We start from the raw sequence: 16,866 nt of genomic DNA, 5'->3' as shown, positions 1-16,866 counted from the left end.
CCTGGAGCCTGTTTCCGGTTCTGTGTCTCCCTCTCTCTCTGCCCCTCCCCCGTTCATGCTCTGTCTCTCTCTGTCCCAAAAATAAATAAAAAACGTTGAAAAAAATTAAAAAAAAAAAGACGTTTTGGGTGCAGTATTTGCTATTGGATTTGCTTAGTCGAGTCTTCCAAGGACTGAGACTTACTTGTAATGTCAGCCAGCAGCCCAACTTGCTGTAAGCATTTAGATTTCTCTTCTTTTCATGCTATTCTATAAGGGTCTATTTTAAGACTGAGTGGAGAATGGTCACGTTCCAGCTCATTGTTTGTGGTTTTCACATTTGCTATTTCTGATAGTTTGTTCTTGAGTCTGACTTCTAGAATGGTTGATTTAAGAGCCCCAAGTTTCCATTCAATGTGACTAAAGCTCTCAGCACATTGATGTCCTTCCTCCAGAAAGACAGAAACTCCAATGGCCAGTTCTCCGTCTCCCCTTGCATTGCAGTACAAAGTTTTAAGCATGCAAAGCTTCCGCTATGACGGGGAAAGCTGTCCTCTCCCCCACAGTCCTCGGGGGTCTGGCCCTGGGCTAAGCTCTCCGGGCAGGACGGCCATTGCCTGGCACAGGGTCTCCAGAATCAGCATCACGCAAAGCTCAAGGCCATCAGAGGACCCTTTGTGGCTCCTAAGGCCACTGCTGTATTTGCACAGCCTAGGTTGCCAGGACAGGACCCTGCTGGCCACATCAGGTGTCAAAGTCCAGCGGTGAGCATTCTTCCCAGGACCCTCTCTGTGCCTGGCAACCAGGGCTGACCCCAGTGGAAGGGGAGTGGGGACATGAAAAACAATGTCTCCCAACTCTCCCACCTCTTGACCGATAAGGAAAATGATCAGATCACTTGGACTATAGGCTAGGCTCTGTAGGCGAGAGGGAATGGCCAGAGGCTCTGGCCACCTCAGGTCTTTCCTGGCTGCCCCCCAAACTAAGGACATCAATATGTTTCCAAATCTATAACCATTCGGGGTCACTAGTTGGGAAGTTCCAAGCTGGAAGATTTGTAGACCCCCAGTAGTGACCACTGCTCCTTTTTCTCTCTCTCTTCTGAAAAATTAAGATGACATTCATATGATGTAATGTTTTCATTATTTTAAAGCTTTTTAACTATTTTAAATATCCTAAGTAATTTAGTGGAATTTAGCACACTCACAATGGTGTGCAACCACCACCTCTGTCTAGTTCCAAAATATTTTCACGACTCGAAAAGGAAACCCCATAACCATGAATCTCCTAATTCCCCTCTCCCCGCTAATCCCCGGCAACCAGTGATTTGTGACCTTTCTCTCTGCATCCATTTTCTGCATATTTCATATAAATGAAATCATACAATATGTGACTTTTTGCGTTGGCGTCTTTCACTTAACATAATGTTTTTGAGATTCATTCATGTTGTAACCCCTACTAACACTTCATTCCTTTTTATGGCTGAGTATTAGCCCCTTGCATGGATAGATCACAATTTATCTATTCATTCATTGAGAGAACATTTGCACTGTTTCTACCTTTTGGCTCTTGTGACTAATACTGCTATGAACATGCATTTTTATGCATTTGTTTGAGTACCAATTTTCAATGTTTAGGTGTATATTTTGGGATTATACTGGGTGAAATTTCTGGGTCATATGGTAATTCTATGATGAACTTTTTTTTTTTATTTTTTTTTATTTTTGGGACAGAGAGAGACAGAGCATGAACGGGGGAGGGGCAGAGAGAGAGGGAGACACAGAATCGGAAACAGGCTCCAGGCTCCAAGCTGTCAGCACAGAGCCCGACGCGGGACTCGAACTCACGGACCACGAGATCGCGACCTGGCTGAAGTCGGACGCTTAACCGACTGCGCCACCCAGGCGCCCCTATGATGAACTTTTTTTGAGGAATAACCAAACTACTTTCCACAATGGCTTCTCTCATTACAATCCCAACAGTCAGATAAAGTGTTCTAATTTCTTCACGTCTTCACTAGCACTTGGGATTTTCCATTTTTCAAATGATAGCCATCCTAGGAATGGGAAACAGTACCTCAATGTCAGCTCGAGTCCTTTGCCCATTTTTTTAAGCTGGGCTGTTTGTTTTTTTGTTGCTTAGTTGTAAGAACTCTTTACGTATTCTGGATATTAGACCCTTGGCAGATATATACATTGATTTGCAAGTATTTTCTCCCATTTTGTAGGTTATCTTTTCACTTTCTTGGCCATGGCCTTTGATGCACAAAAGTTTTTAAGATTGATAAAGTCTAATTCATCTTGTTGCCCATGTTTTGGGTGTCAAAACTGGGAAATCATCATCAGATCCAAGGTCACGAAGAATTACCCCCTCTGTTTTCTTCAAAGTGTTTTGCGGTTTCAGTTCTTGGGTCTAGGTCTTTGACTCGCTTTGCGTTAATTTTTACATACGGTGCGAAGCCAAATCTTCTTCACTCTAGGATCCAGGCTAAAAGCACGTCCCCTGTCTGGGACACGACATCCTCATAGCAGAGGGAAGGGAACAAAAGCCACACCATCCAATGGCCCCAACATGGTGTGTGGTGTGTCTGCCCTTGTTGTCTCACCGTTCCTGGTGTCGATGGTGAGTTAGTATTCTCCCGGAGGAACCACGGAAGACGCTCGTGGCAACAGCAAACATGTATAATCTTCCATTCTTACGTAATTTCTTACATTACAGAGGAGAAAGAAGCTGGTCATGGGAAATGATGATACAATCTACCGTATGAGCCCTAGAAATCATAGCCCATGAATCAACAAAATAGAGTAAAAAATTCAGAGTACAAATATTTTACTGGAAACTTTTTTAATTAATTTTTTTTTTTGAGAGAGAGAGAGGGGGAGTACGAGTGGGGGAGAGGGGCAGAGGGACAGAGAAAGAGAAAGAGAATCTTAAGCAGGCTCCACGCTCAGTGTGGAGCTCGATGTGGGGCTCCATCCCATGACCCTGGGATCATAACCTGAGCCAAAATCAAGGGTTGAACACTCGACCGACTGAGCCACCCAGGAGCCCTTTCCAGGAAACACTGGAGGTACCAGCTCCTCCATCCCTTACCTGAAACCACTGGGGCCCAGTGACTTCTGAATTCAGAATGTATTGGATTTACGTATAATATATAATGCTCCCAGCAGGATCCAGGGCTGTCCTTGTAATTAGCAGATGAGTATTTTTGCAAAAAAGGATGATTATCCGCAAAGTAAGAGGCCCAATTTAGTTTTAGGTCAATTTTTACTGACAAACAAGCTTAGGTCAATTTAGGTCTTGCTGCCAAATGAGCTTAAAAACCAACAAAACCACTTTTCAAAAGAGCTTTAAATTTTTTTTATTATTATTTAAAAAAAATTCGAGGTTTATTTATTTTGAGAGAGTGAGAGAGAGAGAGAGCGAGCAGGGGAGGAGCAGAGAGGGACAGAGAGAATCCCAAACAGGCGCTACACCGTCAGCACAAAGCCCAACATGGGCCTTGAACTCAGGAACTGTGAGATGATGACTTGAGCCGAAATCGAGAGTTGGATGCTTAACCGATTGAGCCACCCAGGCGCCCCAAGAGCTTTTTTTTTAAAGGTTGCGATTGCAGATAAGGGGTTGTTGACTTGTATTTTGGAGAGTCAGACATGTTTCTTAAGCTAATTTAGGAGGAAGCAATCCACAGTCACATACCTCCTTTCCAGAATTTTCTAGGTAGTAATCAAATAAGAGTTCTCCTAGACTCCTGGATGACTTAAAAACACACTTTTTGCCGGGTATTACTTATCAGCGGTTGGAGATTCTTTGGTGGCCCTACCTTGACAATCTACTGATACGTCTACTCTGCACAAAGGTCTCTGTGAGGGTCCCTGTCCTCACCCTTGAAATCTGGGTGGGGAGAAGAGACTGTAAGTTTTACGGTATGTGGCTCTGCAGTCGGACCTATGGGAAGAGCTTGCTTGGGGAGAGGTCTGTGAGGGCAAATCAGGGTGGGGTCCGGCAGAGTTTGGTCCTGTGAAAGGAAGGTCTGTGAGCATTCCAGGTAAGGAGAACCCCCGGAACAGGAGAGCCGAGACAGGGCCTTGCAGAAGAGGCTGAGGGTTCGGGGTGGAAAACGCCAATGCCACAAGACCAGTTCAGAAGTCCATCTACTTACTTCCAGTGTTTGTGGACAGAATGACTTCTTTGTAGCTGTTCCTTTTCAGGGGAGTTATTACAGAGCAAAAGACGTGTTTGCCGGAAAGTTTAATTAAAATGTACTTCCTCGGAATTATGTTCAGGGAGCAAATGAGTTTAAGCAGGTTACTTGGCACATACCAGTTGGGAGGTGATGATCTGTTCATTCCTGACTCGAGAGAGAGAGGGGAGGGGGACAGGAGAGGAAGTGAGGTGGGGGCTTGGGAAGCAGTGAAGGGAGAGGTTCCTGTAGGTACTTGTCTGGGGAAGGCTTTGCAGGCTGTGGGTAAGCAATTATTCCTACAGTCTGGGAGCCAGCCTTCTGTCAGGGCTTAAAATGCAGCAGACACCTGTTTCCGAGATTTCCAAGGGAATTTTCCAGACAAATGCTCCCTGTCTGCTTGGTTAGGAGTCAGGTTCTCCTCCCTGGTTATCCATGACACCTTCCTTGGAACCGTGGGAGCCTTAGCAGTGTGAAAATTGCCTGATGGAGCCCAAACTGAAAAAGGGTAAACTCTGGTGGGAGAGGAGATAAGGACAACCAATGAAAACCTCAGCTGGGCATCACTGAGCACCCGTGACCTACTTGGTGCTAGAGAATATATGACAAGGTATGAGGGACGCTTGATGTCTTTGTTCTGCTCTCTTGTTGGGGAAGCAAGGTGTTGTAAGAACATCTATTGAGTTCTTTCCATGGTCGGAGCCCTCTCCAACGTGACTGGGGCTCGAGACCAAAAATAATGGCTACATGATTGGTTTGGCATCTATGGTACATTTTTGGAGAATTCTGAAAAGGCTGCTCTGATCCTCCACTAGGATTTCCAAGGAAGAGAAACCGAGGCAAGGAAAATCATGTCCTTACTTGGGTATTTCATCTTTACAGACTCTATTTCTTCTGCTGGAGTTTCCTGCAAAGACGTCCAGGTATCGTTGGAGACTTGCCCGGGGTCCGCAGAGCCGGCTGCACGCCGGCCTGTCAACATCCCCCCTTGCATTGTCACTGGCCCTAGACTTTGAGCTTCCTTTACAGCCTCTTCATAAAGGACAGAACGTGTTGCTCTCTTGCTCCAAATCCGTCAATGGCTATCCGTTGTCTGCTTAGTATCGTGGGATCTCAAAGTGGGATGCCAAATCCAGCTGTGGGAGGTTTTCCAGAGGATGGGGCATGTAAGCTTGAGTCTCAAGTAGATATTTATAAGGTAGTCAGCGGGGACAGTGGGAGTGGGGGTGAAGCATTTCCAGAAAGCGTCCTCTGCAAACCATCACGTGCAAAAGCACGGAGATATCACGCAACAAAGCATGATAAAGCACTGCCAAGAATTGTGGGGTGGCTGAAATCCAAGGGTCTGGAGGTGACGGGGCGCTGGATTCCCAAAGGGTCTTGTATAATAACCTAAGCTCAGATTTCAATGGGATGCCCGAAGGTCGTTTCTTTCCTTTTATGATATCACATGTCAAGTACAAGTTTAAAAAACAAAACCAAAATTAAGGTTTTGCTGTGCTTGGTTTTCTAGCCCTCTTTTCCACTCAACATCACATCATGAGTATCTTCACGCATCCTCAACAAATCCTTCACGAATATTTCTGTGCCTGTGTGATGGTCAAACAGATACATCTAAGCATGTTTCCCATTTTCGATTTTTGGATAGTTCAGCTGTTCTCATTTTTTAATACTAAAAATAAAGTGGTAATAAACACCATAAGGATGTATCTTTGATTTGCATCTCTAATTATTTCCCTAGAATTGATACTTAGAACAAAACAATAATGTTACACACATTTTATGTTCTCTATCTTTAGGACACCAGAGTGTCTGTCTCATTTTACCCTCTTGGACAATGAGAGTGATCACTTGGAAAAGAAACATATTTTGGGGGTGCATGGGTGGCTCAGCCAGTTAAGGACTTGATTCTTGATTTCAGTCCAGGTCTTGATCTCATGGTTCATGAGATCGAGTCCCGTGTGGGTTCTGCACTGACAGTGTGTAGCCAGCTTGGGATTCTCTCTCTCTCTCTCTCTCTCTCTCTCTTTCTGCCCCTCCCCTGCTCTAGCATGCTCTCTCTCTTTCTGTCTCTCAAAATAAGTAAATAAACTTTAAAAAAATAAATAAATAAAATTAAAAAAAGAAATTGACATTTTTGGAAAAAAATAGTTGTATTAATTAGATTTTCCCTAATATTCGAGGTAAAAAATTTCTTCAGATGTTCACTTAACTTACGTATCTCTTCCAAAAATTGTTCCTTTCCTTTGTCCAATTTCTATAGGATTATTTTTCTTACTTATTTGGAGAAGGACTTCATACACCAGGCCAAGTCTTTGCAGTTTGTTTTAGTTTCTTCCCAGTTATATATATATATATATATATATATATATATATATATATTTTTTTTTTTTTTTTTAATTTCATGCGCTTTGTAATTTAAATAGCTAGACGATAACCCTTCTAGAAGGTAAAGACTGCAGGCTGGTGGGATAACAGGCAGGGAGGGGAGGGAGCCCTAGATGGCTTGGTGGTTTCCAGCGTGGAAGCTCCGGGGAGGGGGGGGGGCGGTGACTCAGGCTGCTCAGGGGTGGCACCGATGTGCAGGTGAGATGCCCAGAAGAGCTAGAAACAACATCTGAACCTCATTCATACTATGTGGCCGAGGGCCGTTTGTAGAAGGGATGAGCGCCCATCTGGATCTAGAGCTTGTAGAGAATTCTAGGAGGAGGCACGACTCGATCAGAATGAGAGCCCTGGTCTCCTGACTCCGAGTCCCGAATCCACTCCTGACGATGGGTGGACAGCTGGGTTGTGAGATAGCAAGGCAGGGGGACTGACACGGCCCAATCTAGGCAGCATCTGATTCTTCAGTTTCACTTTTTTTTTCTTTTAATGAAAATCTCATCTTCACACTCCTTTCCAGCCTGCAGCTGGCTTCTCCTCTCCCATGGGGCGGTGGGCTATGTTTTGGATGCCTCAAGCCCACTTCATCTTGGAGACTGACGGGAACTTACCAGGTGTTTATTATGACAAAACTCCTCTCCATCCACGTTCATTACTTTAGTTTCTTCTACAAGGGCCATGAATGTGACACCATTGACTTTTCCTTCACCCTGGATTAATTAATAGAAATCAATATGGCGAGAACAAGGAACAGAGCAGTTAAACGTCTCACGATTAGCGCCCATCCTCTTGAACTTCTGTCACAGAGGAAGAAAGATGAGCACCCCCACTATGAACATGCCCAAAACTTCCTGTGTGAACAGACATTTTTCTCCTTCTTCTCCTCCTTCTCCTTCTCTTCTTCTTCCTCCTCCTCCTCCTTCTCCCTCTCCTTTCTCATGACTTGGCAGAATTGGATAAAACCACGTATTTTATTTTACAGCATGCCTATAGCTTGGCATCGTTGGCATAAAAATGTTCCCCTAGCAGACAAATCACGTGATAATGGCTTTTCCTTTGGGCTGGATCATTTTTTTTTAAATTTTTAACATTTATTTATCTTTGAGATAGAGAGAGAGAGAGACAGAGCACGAATGGGGGAGGGTCAGAGAGAGGGAGACATGGAATCCGAAACAGGCTCCAGGCTCTGAGCTGTCAGCACAGAGCCCGATGCGGGGCTCGAACTCACGGACCGCGAGATCATGACCTGAGCTGAAGTCGGCCGCCCAACCGACTGAGCCACCCAGGCGCCCCATTTTTGAAGATATTATAATGGGGGGGATTCACAGCAATGTGTGCTGCAGCCTGGAATGTGTCTGTGCAGGTGGCCAAGTGAATGTCGATCTCTCTGTCATTCTGCTGTCCCGCCACCTCCCCCTTGGCGGGTGTTGCAGAAAGGAAGGAGGAACTGCACGAGACGCTGGCCTCACCTCTGGGCTGGTCTAGCCGGTGGTGCTGCCCTGTGTGCTCTGCTATGCGACAGGAGCCTGCCCAGGCTCAAGCCTTGCTGCAGAGGGGACCAGAATCTGCGCTTGGACGTCTGCCTGTGGTCTCGTCTGAAAAAATCCCACAGCTGATTCTCCTCTGGGCTTCCTCCCCGTGGGTGGTGAGCCTCATAGCAGTGATGGGGCCCCGGGAGTGTCTCTCAGCAATTAGGGACAGATCCTTGGGGGGAACCCTGGCCTCCACCAGCTCAAAAAGGGTAGGAGTTTGGAAGTAAATGCCCGGAGGGTCCATTCATAGCAATATCTACACCATTCTAATTTTGGGTTGAAAGATCATTTCCAGAAAGCGAGGCTGGACCTAGGCTCACAAATAACATAAATAATGACGATGATTAGTATTAGGCAACGGGTGTTGAATTTTTGATGTGTCTATTTCCCGTTTGGTGTTTCTCATCTATTTCCAAAGTGCGGAATGCCATTTCGAGTCTCAAAGGCACCCAGAAGTGAAGAGGGGGGCCTGAAGTTATGCCTCATTCGCCGCTGGGCCCACCGATCAGGGCCGGGGAGGCCTCGGGGGAGGCTGGCGGGGGGGGGGGGGGCGGGGGCGGGTGGCGGTGCGGCCCCGCTGGCTGCTTCGGGGCCGCCAGCCCCGCCGGGGCCTCCGGGGCGTTGCCTGGAAACCGGGCAACAATGCCTCCCGAGCAGCCCCGCGATTATCTTTTCTGAAGTGGCAGCCCCTTCAATTATTTTATTTCCATTATATTATGTTAATTAAATCAGCAAAAAGAACAGAGCACATGCATGTCCCAAGTGTAGTGGCTGTGAAGGGTTAATCGGAATGGCCCTGGCGGCCGCTGGGTGTGCAGAAGCAGCAGGCAAGGTGTGTTAAGATGGACCGGTCCCCAACTGGTCCGTCCCCGGGTGACCCCGCGGGAGCCAGAGTGTCCTCGCAGCTGCCTGCGTTTTGCCGGCTGTTTCCACAGCTCTCCCGAACCACCGGCTGCTCCCGGGGGGGGGCAAAGGCCGCCGGGGCACCCGGCCGGCCGTACAGAAGGGATGCTACGACCCTTTGAAGAACAACTTAGTACCGCAGCCAGACTCTGCAGAAGCCACTGTGCCTCAGTTCATTGGTGGTGACAAAAGACATCGTAGGTCCATCACGTGAACACCTCAGGCAGAGGCTTTGAAAACATTAAGTGCTTTGCTGCAATAAAATCTTGTATCGAATCCCCCCAATACAACCCAAGTAACAGTGAGGCTGCTTTGATTGGCGTCAGAACTGGGGACCTCATTCCCCTTGCCCCATCCAAGATGCAAAGCACAGTTTGAAAACCCGCGCCTTGGAGCGTCCCAAGAGGGTACGAGAACCATGGGTTTTGTGCGGGCGGTCTGCTGTCGGGCGTCTGATGGCCACAGGGGTCTCCCGACCTGATGGTCCCATGCCCTGAGAAGCGGGTCCTAGAGTCCCCAGGGATTTCTGAGGTTGAAAACAGAAGGTACTCCCCTGCCTCAATTTACTTGTCTATAAAATGGACATAAAAATTCTGTGTGGCCTCCCGGGCTCCTAAACTTGAAGAACTGACACATAATGGCCACTTCCAGGCCTGTGGTAAGCACTCCTGGGGAGGTGACCCCCCTCACCCTCAGAATGTCTCTTGAGGGGGGGTCTCTGTGTTTTAGGAAATGCTCAGAGCATCAACCCCCCGCGTCTTCTTCTTTTGCGGTGGGGGTCGTGGGGTTGCTGTTTCGGGCTGTGATTTTACTCTTCCTTGAGTTCTGCAGACACCTGTCCGGTGAGCCTGGAGACCCGCAACCTGATTCTGGTCTCGCCTCTGACTCCGGGAAGCAGGCGACAGACCCTCCCCTCTCTGGCCTGTGGTTTTCTCCTCAGTCGAGTGAAGGCCCTACTATCAGGGATCCGTTAGCTCCCTGCAGCTGCGGCACCCTCTCATTTGAATGCCATCAACAAAAATAGCAGTGCAACGCCTTCTGTCAAAGACGACAGAGCAATTACTCTAAAGTTTATTTCCTCTCCCCTGAGTCTCCAATATTGCAAATCTCCTCCGTTTTAAAATTAAGTTGTAAATGAGATTTGAGTCCCACATCACTTACTTTGTTCTCTCTCCAACAGAAAGGGTTGAATAACCAGTTCAAAGAAAACGTACACATAACTGAAATTCAAAGGGGGTTGGAGGGATTTTCTTTCTCCTAATCTTGGTTACTGGGCTCGCCATCTGATTAACCTTCCCCCGGGCACCACTGTGAGGGTGGGATTCCCTGACCCAGCTCTCTTAGTAACGCCCCTCTGTGTACGGGAGGACGCCCCAGACCCGCATCACGGTTGGCATCACAGAAGTCACAGAAAAAATAGTTAGAAAGTGCTCACCGTGGGCCAGGCATTTCACATGTACTCACTTCTAAAACATTCACATTTTGAAGTATCTGAGCTTCTACCTACTTTACTGATCAGGAAACCGAGGCACAGATAGGTTAAGTGACTCGCTCCCGGTTTTACAGCTGGTAAGTGACGAGCCAGGGTTCCAACCCGTCCTGTCTGCCTACCAAGGTCTTTGCTCTTAATGCCCGAACTTGACTCACATATAAGCTCTGTGCAGGAAAGGAGGGGCTAAAAGACCTTCTGGTCAAATCGGTGTGTGGCCTTCAAACCTTCTGCAAGGCTGCCTGACGCGCACTTGTCCAGCCTGTACTGAAATACTCCTGCTGACGGGGAGCTCTTTCCCTCTGAGGGCAATCGTTCATCCATCCCCCGGACAGGCACAGGCCCCACCTACGGGCTCAGTGCCGGGCCATCAAGAGGAACACATCGTAGCTCCTTCTGCTGAGGGACTTGTAATCCACCGCCAACCTGTTAGGTCCTTGAACAGCTCCGACTGCCAGAACACCCTGTGTTTGCCAAACTCGGAAACCCCTCCCTCTCACTAAAGGGGTTGTATAATTACTGTCCGAACCAGGACCCGGTGGAGAGTGAACAGGGACTCCTACGATAATTTTGTCACGGCGACAGGCGTAAACGGAGTCTGTCGCTGGCAAACAGGGCATTCCCAGCCCACGGTCCACAGCCTGGCGCTTGTCTGGTCTTTGAGTCCCCTCCAGATGTGCTCCTGTTCTCCCCCACGCATCGGCCCTTTGAGGACTCGACATTTGAGGACCGGTGTCTGGCCAGCTCTGAGCCTCCTCAGAGGACTCCACGGGAGTCCTCGTGTCCTTAGTTTGGAGCCCGGCCACAACGCCCTTGCTCTCCCCTGAACATGTCTGAGAGTCTCAGCTTGGCTTTCTGGTCCTGCCCTGTCCTACCCTGGCCCTCATTCAGTTGGGAGAGGAGCGAGCCTAGGTCTGCAGCAGAGGGGGGGTTGAAGAAGGCTGGCTGCTTACCAGACACATTTGGAAAGCCTGGGACTCAGGGAAGATGAAGACAACGGAGGCAAGAACATTGCCATCATGGCTCTGTGGCTGACGGGGGCGCGGGACTTAGAAATTTAAGACAGAAAAGTTTGGGGAGAGATGATAGAAAAATACGTTTCCCTGATATTTCTTAGAAAACTTCGGACAAGCATATTTATTTTTAGGTGAGCGATATTTTAACCCATCAGCCTGGAGAGCCAGTGTCTCTGTACGTCACTCAGTCAGTCAACAAACATGCACTGACTCGCAGTTGTTTGTAGGGCATACAGATGACACCACGCTTGCTCTCAAGTTGCTCAGCGCTTAGACGGGGGTAGGATGTGAGGTGTTCAGGTAATATGTGCCACAAGGGGGGCGCCCAGGGAGCATCGAACTCACCCCCTCGGGGCTGTCGGACAGCTTACAGGGTAGCTAATCACTGAGCTGGTTCGCAGAGGATGCGCGGCAGCGTTCCCGGCAGAGAAGGGAAGTGAGCGACATTCCAGGCAGAGGGAACAGCATGTCCAAGAGACAAGAGGCAGCGGGCACGTGACAGCGTTGTGGGTTCAGGTGGCTGCTGGGGGTGGGGTGGGGGTGGGGGTGACGGAAGCCGGGAAGGACCCCGAGGTGGACCCTGGGGCTGTTGGAAGCGTCCGGGCCCGGGCTGGGGAGACCCAGACGTTCAGGGCCCGCTTTGCACGGCTGAACGCCGGCGCGTGGATTTAGATGTCCCCGTAATTAGTTAAAACGAGTGCCAGCCTGAAGCCCCAATGAGAAAACGCCGTGTTTGCTGAGCGTTGCCGAGTTGCCGGCGGACTGCGTGCTCGGGGGGGGGGGGGGGGGGGGGGGGGGGGGAGCAGCAAGCGAAACTCTGCTTCCTTCAAGCTCCATTAATCTGCCCATTTCTTTCTGCCCCAAATTCCTCTTCAAATATGCAGCGGTTCCTCAAATTCGTAAAGGAGGCAGTGATTTATGACCCCGTGGGGGGGCCGGCAAGCCTCCAGGCAGGTGGTTAGCGGAGGCTGGGTTGGTCCGGTTGACCGTCCGCGGCTGTCCGAGAAGGACGGTGGCTCTCTTCTCCTCCCCACGCGTGCACGCGTGCACACACACGCAGGCGCGCACAACCGCTCATCCCCAGGCCCTCCTACTGGTGGCCCTGTGAGGGCTCCTGGGAGAGCCCAGGGACCCCGTGCAAGGGACGGCACCCCCAGTATCTCCTGTGGGTGAGCGTCTCCCCTAAACAGCCCTTCTGAGTCTGAAACACCAGCAGCCATCGCTTCCTGTGCATTTGCTGTGTGCCTGGTTCCAGCTCCAGTCCTTTATTCGCCTCCTAGCTAAGTTCATAATATCACGCAAGGCAAGGATGTGCTAACTCCCGTTTTGGTGAAGAGAAACTGAGGCACGGAGACGCCAAGGGACAGGTGCCAGTTTTCACTGAGCCAGCAGGAGGTGGAACAAGGATTCGAACCCGGGGCGATGAGGCCTTTCCCTTTACCCTGGGACCTATCGGGAGGGGCCGCAAGGTCCCCTCCCTTATCCGGACTTGGGGCTGGGATCAGGAAGTGAGTCACTGCCATTGCTTGTGGCAAGGGCTTTTGGAATCAGGATCGGTAGAATTCATTAACTCACTTGTCAAGCAGCTTTTTCTGAGGGCCTGCTGGGCTGTTGTGTTCACCCGTGGGGGTGCAGAAGGGACCGATGAGCCACGGCCCTCAGAATGTTAGTCCACGGGGAGGGAATTATAGACACCACCCATGTGATCCTGTGAGCTGGGTGCTGGGCTCCAACAAGCGAGTCAGGGCAGAGGGGCCGGGGATCAGGCCTTGCTCGTGCCAGAGGGGCTCCTCAGAATGGGGGGACCTGGTGGGGAAGCAATGGCTGTGCAGAGACGCACAGAGCTCATACGGGGCAGAAATGCTGGGGTGGGTGGCCCTGTAGTTTATTGTTTAATTTAGGACTTTTCTTCCAAATGTTTATTTTGAAAATTTTCGGGGCGCCTGGGTGGCTCAGTCGGTGAAGCTTCCGACTTCAGCTCAGGTCATGATCCCACGTTTCATGGGTTTGAGCCCTACGTCTGGTTCTGTGCTGACAGCTCAGAGCCTGGAGCCTGCTTCCGATTCTGTGTCTCCCTCTCTCTCTGCCCCTCCCCCGCTCATGCTCTGTCTGTATCTCTCTCTCTCTCTCTCAGAATAAATAAACATGAAAAAATTTTATTTTGAAAGGTTTCATACGACGTAAAAGTTGGAAGAAGAGAACAAGGAACACGTTGTATATCCTCTACCTCGGCAATTACCTACTCAGCAACTGCAAACGTCTTGTATGTGTCTCTCTCTCAATCTATGTACGTAGATGATGCATATATGATGTACATATGTGTATATGATGTGTGTGCATGCTTTTTGTATGTATGCCTTGTTTCTTGCTGAACTCTTTGAAGATAAGTTACAAACACACCAGTTTGCTCCTAAGGCTTCTCCTCTATGTATACAATGCCCGCAGCTCTGTCTCCGTGCTGTGGAAATGACTAATGGAAGATACTGTGTGCAAGAATCCGGGCACGATGCCTTGAATCTAGCAGATACTCAGGAAAAGTTAGGTCCTTCGCTCTTTCCTTGAGGATAGCAGGTCTCCTTGAGATGGGGACGGGAGATGCACCGGTGGGTGCTGACAGGTGGGGTATCAGGTGGCCACAGAAAGTGAGAGATGGAAGGAAGGGCGTCGGGGTCACCTGGCTTGGGATCCCAGGTATCTGGGACGTATTCTCCTTAGCTCTGTATCCGATAGACCTCCACGTCCTGGCGAGTCCACCTTGAACGGCCTCCTGAACCCATGTTCTCCTAGCTCTGGCTTCCTCTGGTCTTGCCTGCCATTTGTCATAGCTGCATCACTGTCTGGTTCATCTCTGTGCCCTCCACTAGCTTCTCTGTTGACTGGTGGGCACCAAAACTGTTCACCGGTGACGAGCACCCAGGATGAATGAACCAATGGGTGGCCTCCTCCCTGATGTCCCCACCTCCTCCTCCCCATGGTCATGGCAGACAGGCTCAGCCATCCCAGGGCAAGGAGGTTGCAGCCAAAGTGAGCAATTCAGAGGGCGGCAGAAAGGGCGGCAGAGTCACAGGGAAGCCCTGTTCCCCGTCAGCAAGGTCTCCTGTTCCAGCTCCCAGCACTGACCGCTGGGCCAGACCCCGGTGGCCCTGGGAGCCTGAGATCTGCCTTTGCGTCCCATCAAACAGGATCAAGACAGGAGCCATTGGAAAGAACCCAGCGCAGGGAGATGCACACAAACAGAGTTGATCGTGTTCGGTCTGTTCCTTCTGGGCTGGTGCATCCCCATCTGAGTATTTCCACAGTCTCTCTAGAAGGGTGTACATAGCTTGAAAGAGACTCTGTCCCTCATCAGCCATGGGACTTTGGGCGAGAAGCTTCACTTTTCTGAACCTGAGTTTCCTCTCCTGTGAAGTGGCATTTCCTTCCCCATCTCGTAAGGTTGTGAGGTTCCCATGAGCTTGGCAACGTGAAGTTCTTTGTGTGGAGCTCAACTCGTTAGACCTACTGATCATTGGTAGCTAACGATCGACTCTATTTGTTCTGATTTTGAGATGTTGTTTTTTTCTGAAATACCGACGATAGCTCGGAGTGTAGGAAATCCAGCCATTTGCTTCCTGAATCCATGAAGACATTGGCCCTGGGACCAGAAAGACACCGTGAAGCCTTAGCATCTTTATTTTTTATTTTTAAATTTTTTCTTTAACATTTATTTATTTTTGAGACACACAGAGACAGAGTGCAAGCTGGGAAGGGGCAGAGACGGGGAGACACAGAATCCCAAGCAGGCTCCAGGCTCCCAGCTGTCAGCACAGAGCCCGATGCGGGACTTGAACTCATGAACCTTGAGATCGTGACCTGAGCCAAAGTCAGCCGCTTAACTGACTGAGCCACCCAGGTGCCCCAGCATTAGCTTCTTTAAAGGGTAAGGAACATTCCACCCTGGTCTGAGAAGGCGCACAGTTAATCTTTCAGTTTCCGCAGGAGGTTGCCCGGGAGAACAGAGGACAGAGGATCCAGGTGGATGAATTCTGTGCCAAACCCTTGGAGTTCTGGGCAGCCCTTGATCTCCGGGTCTGTGGGCTGTGGGCATCCCTGTAACGGCAGGGATGGATGAGAGTGGGTGTGTGTGAGCGTGTGTGTGAGTGCGTGTGCACGTGTGTGTGAGCACGTGTGTGTGCTGTACAGAGCCCTCCCCTCGCGTCTCCGCCCAGCCCGGTGCAGCAGGCCTTTCCGTCTTCCGATCTGCGAAGCTGAATCAAGAAGCGCAGGTTTTTCTCACGCTTCCTGCGGCAAAGAGTGTCTCTTTAAGCCTTCCTGGGGGCTTGTTGTTCTGGAGAAAGGAAGGATTGCTTGGGATCTCTCTCTGACACGCACAGGACCCGAACGTCCAATGAATACGCAGAGGGGTCTTTGGAAATGCATGCTCTGGGGACGTGGGGCTGAAGACCTGGGAAATCCTGGGCGATGCCCCCCAAACACCAACCGATGGCATTCGAGAGGTTTTTTCCATCCTTGAGCCTTGGAGAGCAGGCTCCTGTCAGGACTGCTGAACTTTCCATTGAGCCTCTAGTTCAGGCTTTCTATGGATCTGCAACTTCCCGGCAAAATTCGGCTTAGCTAGCGCCCTGTTTGTAGACAGGCACACTCCCATAGCACAGGGGAAGGAACTGCGGCTCAAAGAGGAAGTGTCTCGCCCCCAGTCTTACCGCTGTGGAGTACCGAAGCTGTGTTTCAGCCCAAGTCTGCCCAACCCGACGCCTCTGGGTAGCCGTGAATTCTTACTCTGTGCTTGGGACACACTTTCCACGCAGGGGAACCAGGCTTAGGCTGACTTTGGCTTGATTCGAGGTTTACATTTCATTCTCCATTTACACTTCATTCGTTTGATCTTTAGATGGTAAGCCCCGGAGAGGCTTGTAAATGGCGCAGGGGAAAGAAACACACTTTTGTTCCAGGAGCTTCTCTGGAATCCTTCGAGGGCTGTGTGTGTGCAACTCTCTTAGCAGGGTTGTGGCCGCGGTCTGATCTGGAATAAGGTCACCGCCTTTGCGATGCTCCCACTTTTTTTCCTTTAGGGAGGTAGGGGGGGCATGATTTTGGGCTGGGACCTCACCCAGCACTTGTCCCAAAAGGGCCTCTCAGAACATAAGCCTCTGTGAAATGTAAGCTTCAGGAGGGTAGACACTGTGCCTTGTTCGCTGCGGTAGCCACAGCACCTAAAACAATGTCAAGCACATAGTAGACACTCGAAGGATATGTTCTCAAAGAACTAAGCAAATTATTGACCATGACTCTTAGACAACAGGGAGGCATGGGGGAGGAGAAGGAGACTTTGTCATGCCTGTGGCCGCAGCACGGAGCCGGCTGACCGATTGGAAGGTT

General features: G+C 49.8%; 1 long non-coding RNA gene across 2 annotated transcripts in view; it reads left to right on the top strand.

Annotated features, from left to right (window-relative positions):
- Positions 1-5,859, top strand: part of LOC109498394 — an 82,694-nt gene extending 76,835 nt beyond the window's left edge. For both annotated transcript variants that reach the window (XR_002741312.2, XR_006595964.1), the window contains exon 7: positions 5,045-5,859. This is a non-coding gene — a long non-coding RNA (uncharacterized LOC109498394). The remainder of the gene's footprint in view (positions 1-5,044) is intronic.
- The last annotated feature ends 11,007 nt before the right edge of the window (positions 5,860-16,866 follow it).

Source organism: Felis catus, chromosome A3, assembly GCF_018350175.1.
Source record: "Felis catus isolate Fca126 chromosome A3, F.catus_Fca126_mat1.0, whole genome shotgun sequence".
Classification (NCBI taxonomy): domain Eukaryota; kingdom Metazoa; phylum Chordata; class Mammalia; order Carnivora; family Felidae; genus Felis; species Felis catus.
This window is presented reverse-complemented; position numbering and strand designations above follow the sequence as displayed.